This window comes from Hemiscyllium ocellatum, chromosome 33 (genome assembly GCF_020745735.1).
Source record: "Hemiscyllium ocellatum isolate sHemOce1 chromosome 33, sHemOce1.pat.X.cur, whole genome shotgun sequence".
Taxonomy (NCBI): domain Eukaryota; kingdom Metazoa; phylum Chordata; class Chondrichthyes; order Orectolobiformes; family Hemiscylliidae; genus Hemiscyllium; species Hemiscyllium ocellatum.
Window position 1 is genome coordinate 21273120 of NC_083433.1, and position 10921 is coordinate 21284040.

Genomic DNA, 10921 nt, shown 5'->3' on the forward strand with positions numbered 1-10921 from the left:
GTGCCATCTGATTGGTCGTCAGCGCGACCTACGCGGCTACGTAACAGATGGAGAGAAAAGCACGGGGAAAGCACAGCGACTGCTGCAGAGTGATCTTCCGGTCTGGTTGGATATCTTGGAAGGAAGGTAGACGGTAAGGGAATAAAGGAACTTTGAATATCATCAAACTGATGGAAAGGATAGTCGGCAAATATGACCTCCACCGTTGGAGTATTGATGTGCTATCGCTTCTCGGCCTTTTGGCTTGGAATATGTGTAGTTTCTGTTCTTATCAGTTTAATCGCTGATATCTCCCGAAGGTGGGAGTGTTTGTATTAAATGGATTTTTGGAGCAGGGAGATGGCTTAAGGGCTTGCTCTGTCCTCTCCATGTATCAGCCTGGTATTGCAGTGTTTCCAGGAATGGTGCACCCAACGCTTACCCAAGTTCAAAAGCAGGTGAATGCAATGTGAATCTCTTGCCTTTGCTAGTTTGCCGTGTTGATGGCAGTCAGTGATTGTTGCATCTATTGTCTTTTCAGTTGCAGGAAACTATCGTCTTTTGTTACGGGTTTTCTGTCTTATGAACCTGCTCTGCAGTTACCTGATGAAGGTGCAGCACGCTGAAAGCCAGGACAGGGGTAACCCCAACGTGCTACAGGGAACATTCTGGAACCAGGGGCCTGCCAGGAAGGTAACTTGCCAATTTGAATGAATGGATTTGCCCTTGTCTGCCGTTTTGGGCTTCTGCGGTCGTTCTTGGAACGTATCCCACCGATGGTACGGCGGTGGCGGGGGGTGGGGTGACTGCTGTAATTTCAAAGAACCCCGTTGGGCTGAACCCTGGTGTTGTGGGATTTTTAACACAGTCAAATCAGGTTGTGGGATCCCATGACTCAGCCAATGTCAAATGGCTATCAGATCAGCCCCCACAGCCCCTTCCCAACCCCCCCGCCTCCCCCCCCCAACCCCGAGGCAACAAATTTATCCTAATATTTTCTTGAACAAGAAAGAAATGTCTTTGGTCTGTTTCCTGAATAGAGTGAAACCCCCATCTCTGTTTGTTTCTTCGCAAACTACTGTACGGAAGCGACCTGCTTTAGTAGCTACGTCTGCACGTAAAGATTATTCACGCAGACGATCGCCCAAGGCTGGAACTGGCTTCAGCTCCCTGGTGCCACCAGGCAGCCGTACTAACCACTGATCCACTGTGCCACCCGTACGATTTGGAACGATTTGTCATCATTTGCGGTGCAAGTAGCGAAACAGTTGTCAGTTTGTCAACTGGGTCGGATTATAATGTTGTCAGCGATCTGCAGCAATGTGAACGGAGATGTCGAATCGAGCTGCTGGTGGTGATGAGGCACGCTTGCAGCGTGACATGTTTACACGGGGAGATCAGCTCCCTCCCCATTCTCCACAGAGAGTCGGATACAAGTAGAGAGGATATTGAAAGTGGACGATAAAGAAAGGGTGCACGGACGTAATTCGCTTTTCGCAACTTTTCGGATTGATGCGGAATGCCGAGGAGCGAATCCTGTACGTGAGGGAAACGATGATTGGCATTTATGGGCAAGCTACACCAACACAAGGGGAGGCAATGAATAGGATCTTTCCGTCAAGGCCAACATTTCTCGCCCATGCCGAGATCAGCCTGGTGGTGAGCTGCTCTCTCGAACCGCTGCAGTCCAAGTGCTGTCGGTAGCCCCGCGATGCTGTTTGGGCGGGGATTCCCGATTTTGACCCGGTAACACCGGAGGAACAAAGACATATTTGCAATTCAGGACAGCGAGTGTCTCGGGGGGGGGGGGGGGGGGAGAACTTGCGAATGGTGGTGTTCCCGTGGATCTGCTGCCGTCATCCTTCGAGGCTGCGTTGGCCATGGGTTTGCAAGGTGCTGCCTGAGGAATTCTGGTGAATCTTGTAGATGCCGGGGGAATGAATGACCCTGCCGGGGAATGAATGACCCTGCCGCCGCCGCTGTCCCCGATCACCGGGAGAAACCTCTCTGCAGTCGACCTGACGTGCGGTGGCTCCGGCCCGTGCCATCTGATTGGTCGTCAGCGCGACCTACGCGGCTACGTAACAGATGGACAGAAAAGCACGGGGAAAGCACAGCGACTGCTGCAGAGTGATCTTCCGGTCTGGTTGGATATCTTGGAAGGAAGGTAGACGGTAAGGGAATAAAGGAACTTTGAATATCATCAAACTGATGGAAAGGATAGTCGGCAAATATGACCTCCACCGTTGGAGTATTGATGTGCTATCGCTTCTCGGCCTTTTGGCTTGGAATATGTGTAGTTCCTGAGGTCCAGAGGAAGAGATTCTGCTCGAGAGCTGCAGGTTCGACGCTGCAGAAGTGCGCTGGCAGGAGAAAAACCAAGGGGTTCGTGTTGCGAGTCGTTGGAGCTGCTGGAGACCATCGCTGGATCGTGATTGGCCGCTGGAGGATCGTTTGGTTGTGCTGACCTGCTCTTGGTGGATCTTTATGCTGGCTTCGGCCTAACGCCAATTCAGGTATCAGCCAACCTCAGAGCTATGGCCTCAGCAGCCGCTCGCAGCCCTGGCCAGGGCATTCGCAACACAGTCAGGGTGACTGTGAAGAAGGTGGAGGAGCACACACCGGTCGATCGGACGGTGTTTGTGAAGAAGGTTTTGCTGGAGTGCTGTGGGTTTGCAGCAGCGGACGTGTACTGCCTGCAGGATTTCCCTGGGGCAGGCTACTTCGACGTGACCTTCAGGAGCGTGAAGCATTGTGAGCAGCTCCTGAAGGTCTTCAAGGAGAAGGAAGGGGAACCTCTGTTCTCCATCTTGTCGGCGGTCCCGTTGTGTGTGCTTCCTGCGCAGAGGAGTCGGGTTGTGACAATCCAAATGTACAACCCTTACGTCCCAGCGGCAGATGTTCTCACCTTCTTGAAGAGGTATGTCCAGGTGGAAGGCGAAAGCACCGATGTGGTCGATCCTTTCGGGATCTGGACCAGTAAGCGGCAGGTCAAGGTAACCCTGAGGGTCGATGGCAGCGGGAACATCCTCCACCCACCCTCCAGCTTCGCCATCGGAGGAAGCAGAGGTTACCTGACGTACGCAGGGCAGCCGAAGGTGTGCCGAACCTGCGGGAGGTCAGGCCACATGGCGGCCGACTGTAAGGTGACTGTATGCCGAAATTGCAAACAGGAAGGCCACCTGACCAAGGATTGCAAGGAGGCCAAGAACTGTAACCTGTGCGGAGAGGCGGGCCACATGTACAAGGCCTGTCCAAGACGAGGAGCCGCCACTTACGCACAGATGGCCAGAGGTGGCAACACGAGCCGGGGACCGCCAAAGCCCAGCAGGGCACCACAAGATAGCACGGAAACGGTGCCTGGAGACACCCAGAAGGAAGAGCAGGCGGTAGCGGAGCAGACGGCAGACAGCGGGGAGGTACAGCAGCCGATCCAAGCTCCTTCAAGGCAGACGGAGGAAATGGAAGAGGAGGAATCAAAGGAGGCAGATGACTGGATCACAGTCAGAAATAGGAAGAGGAAACCTGTCTCGGGCCCCAAAGCCACCCAGAGAAGGGGGAAACGACACCTCCAAGCCGAGGATACAGGCAGCTCTTCTGATGGTGAGGACGGGCGCAAGAAGGGTCGCCACCAGAGGAAGAGACAGAGCGCCATGGGGAGAAAGGAGGGCAGCACCACCCAAGAAGGGAAAGACGATCCCTCTGTGGGGATGGGTAAAGGCCTCCCCCTACCCGGTGAGAACCAAGAGGTGTCCACCGGCCCACAGCTCCAGGTAACTGGGAGCAGCGGTCCTGTGACAGCCCCACTGTCAGATGGAGAACTGGACGGTGCGGACCCTGGGCTTGACACAAAGACACCGGAGCGGGGAAATGGCTCCAGCGTGGAGCCGGACAGCTACCTCAGCCCTGGGATGGTCCAGCAGTTTGCCGTCACCACGGGGATGCACGCAGCTACCCCAGAGGAGCAAGACCAGCAGCAAATGGACACTATTAACCTTGTAAATTGTTAAAATGGGGTTTAAAGTTGCCAGCATCAATGTGCGTAGCATCAAATCGGCTACGCGATGTGTTTCAACGATGGCCTTCCTGGCCAGCGTTAAAGCCGACCTCCTGTTTCTGCAGGAGTGTGGGATACCGCACCTCAGCAGCTACAGGAGATGGTCGAGCTTGTGGGCCCATGGGCAGTCAGTTTGGTCGGGGGGCAACGATAGCCGCGCCTCCGGCCTGGGTATCCTGTTGCGAGGAAGCAACTTCACCATCTCCGAGGTTAAGGAGGTGGTGGGCGGGCGCCTCCTCGTCGCCGACGTTATGTACAGGAATGCTCCCCTGAGACTGATCAATGTGTACGCCCCAGTGGGTAAGAGTGAACGGTTGGCCGTCCTGCAGCAGCTTCCACTGTTGCTGGCTACGTCCAGGCCGGTCATTCTGGCCGGAGACTTCAACTGTATCATTGATGCAGATGGACGATCCGGCGGGGGGGACAGTAAACTGGACGCCACGTCCAGAGCCCTGATGGACGCGGTAAAAGATGCCAAGCTGCACGACGTCTTCAGCACCCCTGCAGACGGAGCGCAGCGTAGATACACCTGGTCACGGGCAGACGGGTCTATCCGCTCAAGGATAGATTACCTGTTTGTGTCCCGAACGCTCTCGGTCAGATCCACCGACGTCAAGCCGGTGTTCTTCTCTGACCACTGCCTCCTGCTGGCCGACTGTCACCTACAGGACGAGCAGCGGGCGGGTAAGGGAACGTGGAAGCTGAACACTAAGCTGTTGACCCCGGGAAACATTGAGGAGCTCAAGAGGGACTACGCAGGTTGGAGAACCGTGAAGCCCCTCTTTGAGTCTCCAGCAGACTGGTGGGAAACAGTTAAAGGGAACATCAAGAGGTTCTTCATCCTCAAAGGTGTTCAGGAGGCGAGAGAGAGGCGGGGAAAACTGTCCCAGCTCCAGGAAAGTATGCAGAACCTGCTCCTGCTGCAGACGATGGGGGTCGATGTCACGGAGGACCTCAAGGAGGTGAAGGGCCAGCAAGCCTCGCTCTTTGCCTCAGAGGCCTCCAAGATAATCTTCCGGTCCAGGGTCCGCTCGGTGGAGCAGGACGAGACGTGCTCACGTTTCTTCTTCCAGAAGGTGCACAAAGAGAGCTCTGTGCTCAGCAGCCTGAAGGAAGAAGACGGCTCGACAACGTCATCTCAGGCTGACGTCATGAGGATCAGTAAATCCTTCTATGCCAGTCTGTATGACGCGAAGCCGACCGACAGCGCGGCCTCCCAGTCGTTCCTGTCGTCTATCACGGAGGTCTTAGACGACAGAACACGCGAGAGGCTGGACCAGCCGCTATCTCTGGACGAGCTGACCAAGGCCCTCGAGTCCTTCGAAAAGAATAAAACTCCCGGAAGCGATGGCTTACCGGTCGAGCTCTATTCCGCTCTGTGGGACTTGATTGGCCAGGACCTGCTGGAGGTGTATGTCAGTATGCTTCGGGCAGGTACCATGAGCGAATCCATGAGGAAAGGCATCATCACCCTCATCTATAAGCGGAAGGGGGAGAGCGAGGAACTCAAAAATTGGAGACCGATCACACTGTTGAATGCAGATTACAAAATCCTGTCAAAGGTAATTGCCAACCGGGTCAGGTCTGCTCTGGGGTCGGTGATTCACCCTGACCAAACCTGTGCTGTGCCAGGCAGGAAGATCGCTGAGAGTCTCGCACTCCTCAGGGATACGATCGCCTACGTGCAGGACAGAGGGTTGGACGCCTGCCTGATCAGCCTGGACCAGGAGAAAGCCTTTGACAGGATATCACACATGTATATGAGAGATGTTCTCTCCAAAATGGGCTTTCGGGAGGGAATCTGCAATTGGATCAGACTGCTCTACACCAACATTGTCAGTGCAGTCTCAATCATGGGTGGGAATCAGATAGCTTCCCAGTCAGATCTGGAGTAAGGCAGGGCTGCCCTCTCTCTCCTGCCTTGTTTGTGTGCTGCATAGAGCCATTTGCCGAGTCCATCAGGAAGGATGCGAGCCTGAGAGGGGTGACTATTCCGGGCAGCGGGGGCCTGCAGGTTAAGGCCTCCCTGTACATGGATGACGTCGCCGTTTTCTGCTCGGATCCGCTGTCCGTGCGCAGACTCATGTGCATTTGTGACCAGTTCGAACGGGCCTCGGGGGCCAAGGTAAACCGAGGCAAGAGCGAGGCCATGCTCTTCGGGAACTGGGCCGACCAATCCTCGATCCCCTTCACCGTCAGGACCGACCACCTGAAGGTGCTGGGTATTTGGTTCGGGGGGGCTGGGGCGTGCGCCAAGTCTTGGGAGGAGCGTATCAGTAAAGTGAGGCAGAAACTGGGCAGATGGAGGCTACGGTCGCTCTCCATCACGGGAAAAAACCTGGTCATCAGGTGTGAGGCACTGTCATTGCTGTTGTACGTGGCACAGGTCTGGCCTATTCCCAGAACCTGCGCCGCTGCAGTCGTCCGGGCCATCTTCCAGTTCATATGGAGTTCAAAGATGGACCGGGTCCGAAGGGACTCACTGTACAAAGATCTGGGCAACGGGGGAAAAAATACACCCAATGCCACCCTCACCCTGATGGCCACCTTTGTGTGTGGCTGCATCAAGCTGTGCGTGGATCCCCGGTACGCAAACACCAAGTGTCACTACGTACTGAGGTTCTACCTGTCCCCGGTGTTGCGAAGGATGGGCCTGGCCTCGCTGCCGCGGAACGCTCCGAGTAGTTGGACCGTTCCGTACCACCTGTCCTTCGTGGAGAAATTTCTGAAGAAAAACACCTTTGACCACAAGTCCATCAGGAAGTGGTCAGCACGTAGCGTCCTCGAGACCCTTCGGGAAAAGGAGAGGGCGGATCCTGTTGAGTGGTTCCCTGAGCAGACTGTCAAAGCAATTTGGCAGAATGCCTCATCGCCAGAACTTTCCAACAAGCACCAAGACATGGCTTGGCTGGTGGTGAGAAGGGCTCTACCTGTGAGATCGTTTATGCACGCCCGGACTCTCAGCCGCACCGCACGCTGCCCTCGAAGCGGCTGCGGGGGGGACGAGACTGTCACACACCTCCTTCTGGAATGTGCCTATGCAGAGGAAGTCTGGAGAGGAATGCAGTGGTATTTGTCGAGGTTCGTCCCGAGCAGCGCCGTGACGCGGGACTCCGTGCTCTACGGCCTGTTCCCCGGGACGCACACCGAGACGAACATCAACTGCGCCTGGAGGATCATCAACTCGGTGAAGGTCGCTCTCTGGGCGGTCCGAAACCTGTTGATCTTCCAGCTGAAGGAGTTGACCCCGACTGAGTGTTGCAGACTGGCACATTCCAAGGTCCAGGACTACGTGTTGAGGGACGCGCTGAAGCTTGGGGCAGCTGCCGCCAAGGCGCGGTGGGGAAAGACCACCGTTTAACATCTGCCTGTCGATAGAAAAGCAGGGGGCCCATGCAGTCATTTGGGCTCTGCTGTCGCCTCAGCTCAATATATGAGTGAGAGATGCACTGATCTGTATGGAATAATGACAATTCGGAGCTGTGTATGTAAATGTGGAAATATGAATGGCATTACCTAATGTACAGTGTATCAAATTATTCTATGCATATTTTATGAATAAAGTATATTTTTGAAATAAAAAAAAAAAATTCTGTTCTTATCAGTTTAATCGCTGATATCTCCCGAAGGTGGGAGTGTTTGTATTAAATGGATTTTTGGAGCAGGGAGATGGCTTAAGGGCTTGCTCTGTCCTCTCCATGTATCAGCCTGGTATTGCAGTGTTTCCAGGAATGGTGCACCCAACGTCTACCCAAGTTCAAAAGCAGGTGAATGCAATGTGAATCTCTTGCCTTTGCTCGTTTGCCGTGTTGATGGCAGTCAGTGATTGTTGCATCTATTGTCTTTTCAGTTGCAGGAAACTATCGTCTTTTGTTACGGGTTTTCTGTCTTATGAACCTGCTCTGCAGTTACCTGATGAAGGTGCAGCACGCTGAAAGCCAGGACAGGGGTAACCCCAACGTGCTACAGGGAACATTCTGGAACCAGGGGCCTGCCAGGAAGGTAACTTGCCAATTTGAATGAATGGATTTGACCTTGTCTGCCGTTTTGGGCTTCTGCGGTCGTTCTTGGAACGTATCCCACCGATGGTACGGCGGTGGCGGGGGGTGGGGTGACTGCTGTAATTTCAAAGAACCCCGTTGGGCTGAAACCTGGTGTTGTGGGATTTTTAACACAGTCAAATCAGGTTGTGGGATCCCATGACTCAGCCAATGTCAAATGGCTATCAGATCAGCCCCCACAGCCCCTTCCCAACCCCCCACCCCCGAGGCAACAAATTTATCCTAATATTTTCTTGAACAAGAAAGAAATGTCTTTAGTCTGTTTCCTGAATAGAGTGAAACCCCCATCTCTGTTTTGTTTCTTCGCAAACTACTGTACGGAAGCGACCTGCTTTAGTAGCTACGTCTGTACGTAAAGATTATTCACGCAGACGATCGCCCAAGGCTGGAACTGGCTTCAGCTCCCTGGTGCCACCAGGCAGCCGTACTAACCACTGATCCACTGTGCCACCCGTACGATTTGGAACGATTTGTCATCATTTGCGGTGCAAGTAGCGAAACAGTTGTCAGTTTGTCAACTGGGTCGGATTATAATGTTGTCAGCGATCTGCAGCAATGTGAACGGAGATGTCGAATCGAGCTGCTGGTGGTGATGAGGCGCGCTTGCAGCGTGACATGTTTACACGGGGAGATCAGCTCCCTCCCCATTCTCCACAGAGAGTCGGATACAAGTAGAGAGGATATTGAAAGTGGACGATAAAGAAAGGGTGCACGGACGTAATTCGCTTTTCGCAACTTTTCGGATTGATGCGGAATGCCGAGGAGCGAATCCTGTACGTGAGGGAAACGATGATTGGCATTTATGGGCAAGCTACACCAACACAAGGGGAGGCAATGAATAGGATCTTTCCGTCAAGGCCAACATTTCTCGCCCATGCCGAGATCAGCCTGGTGGTGAGCTGCTCTCTCGAACCGCTGCAGTCCAAGTGCTGTCGGTAGCCCCGCGATGCTGTTTGGGCGGGGATTCCCGATTTTGACCCGGTAACACCGGAGGAACAAGGACATATTTGCAATTCAGGACAGCGAGTGCCTCGGGGGGGGGGAGAACTTGCGAATGGTGGTGTTCCCGTGGATCTGCTGCCGTCATCCTTCGAGGCTGCGTTGGCCATGGGTTTGCAAGGTGCTGCCTGAGGAATTCTGGTGAATCTTGTAGATGCCGGGGGAATGAATGACCCTGCCGCCGCCGCTGTCCCCGATCACCGGGAGAAACCTCTCTGCAGTCGACCTGACGTGCGGTGGCTCCGGCCCGTGCCATCTGATTGGTCGTCAGCGCGACCTACGCGGCTACGTAACAGATGGACAGAAAAGCACGGGGAAAGCACAGCGACTGCTGCAGAGTGATCTTCCGGTCTGGTTGGATATCTTGGAAGGAAGGTAGACGGTAAGGGAATAAAGGAACTTTGAATATCATCAAACTGATGGAAAGGATAGTCGGCAAATATGACCTCCACCGTTGGAGTATTAATGTGCTATCGCTTCTCGGCCTTTTGGCTTGGAATATGTGTAGTTTCTGTTCTTATCAGTTTAATCGCTGATATCTCCCGAAGGTGGGAGTGTTTGTATTAAATGGATTTTTGGAGCAGGGAGATGGCTTAAGGGCTTGCTCTGTCCTCTCCATGTATCAGCCTGGTATTGCAGTGTTTCCAGGAATGGTGCACCCAACGTCTACCCAAGTTCAAAAGCAGGTGAATGCAATGTGAATCTCTTGCCTTTGCTCGTTTGCCGTGTTGATGGCAGTCAGTGATTGTTGCATCTATTGTCTTTTCAGTTGCAGGAAACTATCGTCTTTTGTTACGGGTTTTCTGTCTTATGAACCTGCTCTGCAGTTACCTGATGAAGGTGCAGCACGCTGAAAGCCAGGACAGGGGTAACCCCAACGTGCTACAGGGAACATTCTGGAACCAGGGGCCTGCCAGGAAGGTAACTTGCCAATTTGAATGAATGGATTTGACCTTGTCTGCCGTTTTGGGCTTCTGCGGTCGTTCTTGGAACGTATCCCACCGATGGTACGGCGGTGGTGGGGGGTGGGGTGACTGCTGTAATTTCAAAGAACCCCGTTGGGCTGAAACCTGGTGTTGTGGGATTTTTAACACAGTCAAATCAGGTTGTGGGATCCCATGACTCAGCCAATGTCAAATGGCTATCAGATCAGCCCCCACAGCCCCTTCCCAACCCCCCCCCCCCCCCCCCCCCCCACCCCCGAGGCAACAAATTTATCCTAATATTTTCTTGAACAAGAAAGAAATGTCTTTAGTCTGTTTCCTGAATAGAGTGAAACCCCCATCTCTGTTTTGTTTCTTCGCAAACTACTGTACGGAAGCGACCTGCTTTAGTAGCTACGTCTGTACGTAAAGATTATTCACGCAGACGATCGCCCAAGGCTGGAACTGGCTTCAGCTCCCTGGTGCCACCAGGCAGCCGTACTAACCACTGATCCACTGTGCCACCCGTACGATTTGGAACGATTTGTCATCATTTGCGGTGCAAGTAGCGAAACAGTTGTCAGTTTGTCAACTGGGTCGGATTATAATGTTGTCAGCGATCTGCAGCAATGTGAACGGAGATGTCGAATCGAGCTGCTGGTGGTGATGAGGCGCGCTTGCAGCGTGACATGTTTACACGGGGAGATCAGCTCCCTCCCCATTCTCCACAGAGAGTCGGATACAAGTAGAGAGGATATTGAAAGTGGACGATAAAGAAAGGGTGCACGGACGTAATTCGCTTTTCGCAACTTTTCGGATTGATGCGGAATGCCGAGGAGCGAATCCTGTACGTGAGGGAAACGATGATTGGCATTTATGGGCAAGCTACACCAACACAAGGG

The 10921-nt window shown here is 53.6% G+C and overlaps 2 non-coding genes and 1 pseudogene across 2 annotated transcripts; all 3 read left to right on the forward strand.

Annotated features, from left to right (window-relative positions):
- Nucleotides 1–223: 223 nt before the first annotated feature.
- LOC132831806 (U2 spliceosomal RNA) lies at nt 224–415 on the forward strand. The gene has a single exon (XR_009646756.1). It is a non-coding gene; the product is annotated as a U2 spliceosomal RNA (small nuclear RNA).
- Nucleotides 416–7601: 7186 nt separating this feature from the next.
- LOC132831947 (U2 spliceosomal RNA) lies at nt 7602–7781 on the forward strand (annotated as a pseudogene).
- Nucleotides 7782–9568: 1787 nt separating this feature from the next.
- Nucleotides 9569–9760, forward strand: LOC132831807 (U2 spliceosomal RNA). Its single transcript, XR_009646757.1, has one exon. It is a non-coding gene; the product is annotated as a U2 spliceosomal RNA (small nuclear RNA).
- The last annotated feature ends 1161 nt before the right edge of the window (nt 9761–10921 follow it).